The 5219-nt window shown below is 42.1% G+C and overlaps 1 non-coding gene across 1 annotated transcript; it reads left to right on the top strand.

The window, feature by feature from the left end:
* Nucleotides 1–326: 326 nt before the first annotated feature.
* On the top strand, nucleotides 327–485 carry LOC143327707 (U1 spliceosomal RNA). Its single transcript, XR_013077751.1, has one exon. It is a non-coding gene; the product is annotated as a U1 spliceosomal RNA (small nuclear RNA).
* Nucleotides 486–5219: the final 4734 nt, after the last annotated feature.

Consider the following 5219-nt stretch of genomic DNA (forward strand, 5'->3'; position numbering starts at 1 on the left):
AATCCAACATGCTGCCTAACAAGTTTAGTTGAGCTCTTGTGTTTGATAGCAAGTCATCTCATCTTCCCTCACTAAACTGGCCTTCTCAGCAGTACTGATTTACTCCTGCTGAAAATCCCAGATCCCATACCAGTGGGATGAACCATGTTGGAATAATGAATGAGCAAGAGTAACATGTTTTTCATGTGAATGTGAATGCAGCATGTGTCTTTTTTTTTTTTTTTTGAATGCAGCATGTGTCTAAAATACCCTTAAATTAACATACAATGACATGTTCGTGCTGTTTAGAGGAGATATTAGTCACTTAATGTGACTAATAAACAATCATGCTTACCTGGCAGGGGAGATACCATGATCAAGAAGGTGGTTCACCAAGGGCGAGGCTTAGCCATTGCACTTCGGCTGTGCTGACCCCTGCGAATTCCCCAAATGTGGGAATCACATCACCTCACAGCTAGAAGGTCCCGGGTTCGATTCCTGCCTGGGGCGCTGGGGGCGCTGGGGGCGCTGGGGGCATGTCCTCCACTATGCCTTCGGTGCCTGCTCCTCAAGGAAAGGGGCCTTTCCGTGTGGAGTTTGCATGTTCTCCCCGTGTGCACCTGGGGTATCCTCCATAAAAAACCCCACTAAAAAAATGCAAGAAGATCACCACCTGACCAATGGTGACAAGAAGGAAGTGGGTCCCCAGGTGCCGCTGTCTGCTGGCAGCCCACCGCTCCTGGTCTGCCACAGAGGAAGGACTTTGGAAAACTTCGGTTGCACGTTTGTAAAGTGAGAAAAACTGAGAAAAACAGAGTTTTAGGTAGCCGACGTCACATTATACACCAGAACTTGCACCTGCACCATAAGTGCGACCTATGTTTACATTTTCATTTGGCTATGGTGATCATGGATGCATTCAGAGTAGCAGTCGCATTTATGTTGGTGCAAACCCGTTTCGTATGTTTGCATTTGTAAATACAGCTACTTATATCGAGGAGCAGAGACAAATGAGTGCTTGGAGGTCAGCACTGTTGCAACAACTTCTCCCCCTTCCAACACGAAGAGCCAGTCCACGTCACCGCCAGCATCGACGGCATACATACACGGGATAGTGTAAACGAAATTTTTTCTGAAAATGGACACGTGCACAAAGTTATTTTTGAAAACGGGGAGGGTGAAATGTCCGTTTATGAAAGTAGCTGGCTACGTGTAAATGTAGTGAAAGTGTTGCTGTTTGTAGGCTGCATACCCTAATCAGTGTTGTCACAGCAGGTGTTTCCAATCAACTATCAAGTGAAAACACTCCCAGGACTGAAAGTTTGAACCCATAGACAACAGTGTAGCAGCAATTGTGTAGTCTGTGTGGTTCAATATTCATGTACCCTTTAATAATCCACATTCTGCCAGGGTAAAGACCAGAGTTACAGCTCATAATGCAATGAACTGATACATTACTAAAGCCATCTGGGATCAAAATTTGAGGAAGAAGCAGAACAGCAACAGTGAGAGTAAACTAATTTCTTTCATGCTGCCTTCCAGAGGCAGTGGAAGCACAGCAGCCATCTTTTATTTACCAGACAACAGTTCTGATAGCGGGTTTGGATTGAAGTGAGGAGAGAAAATCCTTCACCTGACTCAGAGGAGGATCTCTTCAGGCTGAGACAGAAGGTGAGAATCCACCAAAACAGCAGTGTGAAATGGGTAGAAACTGTAAGAATAAATGAGCACACGGACAGTTCTGCTTGCAGCTGAAAATGTTTGCTTTTTTTTTGAGCATTTATCGATCCGTTTAATGTGCATAGTATATGTGTAGCTGTCCTGCCTGAACTAATGTTAAGCATGACTTACTGGCACGAAGTGTATAGAGCAAGTAAGTACAGGTGACTCAGTGGTCCATGTCTCACTCATAGGATTGTCTGTGCCCTGCGTGAGTGTGTGTTTCCTGGGGTTTCCTAACCCAGCTGATGGTTACAGCTTTGAAGAACACTCTAATAATGTATCCTCTTGTTTGGGCCTCACAGCTGCTGTTGTGTTTTTGTTGAAAGGCGGGGTCTCCAATGTCCCTGCATCACGTGGTTGGTGATGGGGTTGGCACAAGAGTCTGGCAGCTAAGGCTTAGAAATTGGCCTTTCTTTGTTGTTTTAAAGCATGGAGGAACATGCCAGTATTTATGACCAAAAAAGTCAAACTTTTTTTTGTTGTTGTCATTTTCTCAGACTTTAGCGCTGAACTTCCTACAGTCTGTCTGTATGTCTTTCTTTCCATCGTTCCCTCCTTTCAGCCTTTTCCTGCATCAATTTGAGGGTCACTCTGCTGTAAATGAGAGCATTGTTCCAGAAGGGGAAGGCTGGCTTTGCAGAGAGGATTATCTGTTGGTGTTGAGCTGTGGGATTCAGTTCCTTCTGGAGTATGAGCCGGTCAGCGAGCTGCATCACTAAGCTTGTTATTATTGTTTTGGGAGAAGGAGACTGAGTTCTGAGAGGAAAAGTAGAGTAAAGAAGGAAATGAGGAGGATATAAAGTGGGAAAGACAGAGAGAAAAAGCAGAGAGGGAAGTAAAATAGAAAATGTGTTTAAAGACAGTGTGAAAGTCCAGGCAAATCTTTAATGATTTGGAGGGAAGGACAAAGATGAGTAACAGCAGAGGGATAGAAAATCACTGCATCTGCAGAAACTGCCATTGGACGCAGGTTTTAATGGGGAGGAGGAAAAAGTGCTTAGATGTGCTTTTTCCAAAAGCAAAACTGGGATGAGAAACCTGAGGAAAAAGCTCAGTTATCTCCTCTTGAGCAGCAGACGGCCGTAGACAGACACACAGTCAGACAGACAAGAACATGAAGTCTACTCAGAGACACTGGATCCTGCCATCATTCTTACGAGAAACAATAGTCTTGTGTGCCTGCTCAAAAATAGCCTGATGGACCGGACAATTCCATCACACTACACTGATACAACTCTGTGAACTATAGCAGTATTCTGTCACATGGCAGTAGTGAAGTAAAGTTGTCTTTTCATTCATTTTTTGACAGAGTACTAGTTTTAAAGCACTGACTTGAAAGAGGTGAATTTAAAGTGCACAGGATATGGGCAGAGGGTATAACCACACATTTTCCAAAAATGTATATATGCCCCTAAGAAAACTGCTAGATGTAAAAAACAAAAAAAACAAAAAACAGAATTGTGCACTAATTTGCTGCATTTTAATTCACAAGCCAATGATTTTACTTACTCTGAAGGTATAAGATAAAAAAAAAAAAAATGATTGAACTGTAGAGATATGTAAAATTACAATAGACGCCTTAGTTCACATGTCTAGGACAATGAAACTAAAGCCTCCACCCTGTTTAAATGTTGTCAGCAAAACTATGAAGACTTCCTCAACATTTTTATTACACAACATGCATTCTGGAATCACACATTGCGTGCACCATATCTCTAAGATAGTGTCACGTGCTGCCAAAAAATCTCATTCTTAAAAGAAAAACGATTTAGCTGTTTGATCTGTTGCACTAAAAAGTAACGTCTTCCATATCAGAAAAAGTAGGTCTCTGCCAATAATGTTAGCTAACGTTAGTGGTTCACTGGAAAAGAACAGCAACATATTTATAGATTAAATCCCACTGAAAATGGAGAAGCAGCAGCAATAAAACAGGTGGGCAAACCACAAAAACATGCAGGTCAGCACGCAGACGTTTGTAAAAGGCAGCTTAACACTATCAAAAGCTGTAGAGTTAACATTACTTTTAGTTGGATAATTTATAGGTTATCAGAAGGAACTTTTTCAAGTTTGATGTAGGCTGTCAACCCTAAATCTTCCCCTACATGTTTACTGAGGAATATTACCGTTTTGATCTTGTTTGGTGTTGCAGCAGTTCATCTCCAGCAATAGGATAGCAAGTGCTTTTGAATGTTTCCGATATTCTTTTGCTGCTCTGTGGCGGAGAGCCAGCTCATTGTAAGGTAAAGAACACACAATTCTTATTTTCAGGTCATTGTACACTAATGAAAATATAAATATGAATATTATATTCCAAGTCTACCAATAAATCCCCCTACATGCTATACATTGGTCCTTTGAGATGATGAGGTAAATCAACAAAGATATTGATATTGAGTAGAGTATGTGTCAAGGAGGATTAGCAAATGATCACATTCTGTTTTACACAGCATCCAAACTTTTTTGGAATCGGGGTTGTATTACTGCAAAGCAAAGTAGGCAGTGTGTGTGTATGTGTGTGATCTAACTAAATCTCCACTCCCTAAATTCAGCTGCCAAAATTAGCTCTGTTTGTTGAGATCTGCTCAACAAACAGAGCTACAATAAAATTACATTTTAGTCCCTGGTCAAAAAGCAAAGCTTAGCTGATACCCTAGCTCACATCTCCCAATCAAACAGCTGATGGAAATAAATATTGAAAAAATGTCGTCACAAAAATGTTTTAATGTAATTTATGTGCACTTACTGTCCGCTGACTGACTGGCCGGCTAGACTACAGGTTGATTCCTCTTCTCATCTCCCATCTCTCCAGCCTGTCAGCGATTTGACTGGGGCTGCTCCAGGTACTGTACTCTGCTGACACTGATGGTTGCACCGTGCACATCCCATGCACTCAGGCTGAAAACTCAACCTGGCATTTTCCTGGAGCTGGATTGGAGGCAGGGGAGACAGAGCACTCTCGCTCTGACAGGCAGGTCCAGAGCCTCACTTATGACACAGTCATATCAAGGAAACCAGTGGCCGTAAAAATCCTGTGGATCTAATGCTGCTGGGAAACAATTATAGCAAAATTCAATCTTCTCTCGAACCAACTGGTGTCCAGAATTTGCCTGTGTCAGAGAATATGCTGATTTTCATTCACACTAGGCCAAATTGTTGAAGTTGTGTGAAATCATCTAAGGAAAAGAAAAGCCTGCAGGCTGGTTGATGGCGTGGGGCTGGACACCGCTGACCAGTAGAAAACATTCTTGTAGATAACAAAAGTATAAACTACGGCTGTCTCTTCATCTAAAGATTGACTAAGCTAGGGAGGTAACTTGCTTGACAGTATGAAGCCAAAACTCTTTTTGATTGTTCTGAATTTTGCAATTGAGTTGTCTCAGGTCTTGAAATTCCATCCGTCTTTCTGTACAAACCATCACCATGGAAGAGACTTGAGAAGCAGTTCCTCTCAATGCTACATGCTGGATTAAAGTCTACAGCCACACTAGAAGTACTGTAAGGCTGTGGTGGTGTTTTAA

Source organism: Chaetodon auriga, chromosome 10 (assembly GCF_051107435.1).
Source record: "Chaetodon auriga isolate fChaAug3 chromosome 10, fChaAug3.hap1, whole genome shotgun sequence".
Classification (NCBI taxonomy): Eukaryota; Metazoa; Chordata; class Actinopteri; order Chaetodontiformes; family Chaetodontidae; genus Chaetodon; species Chaetodon auriga.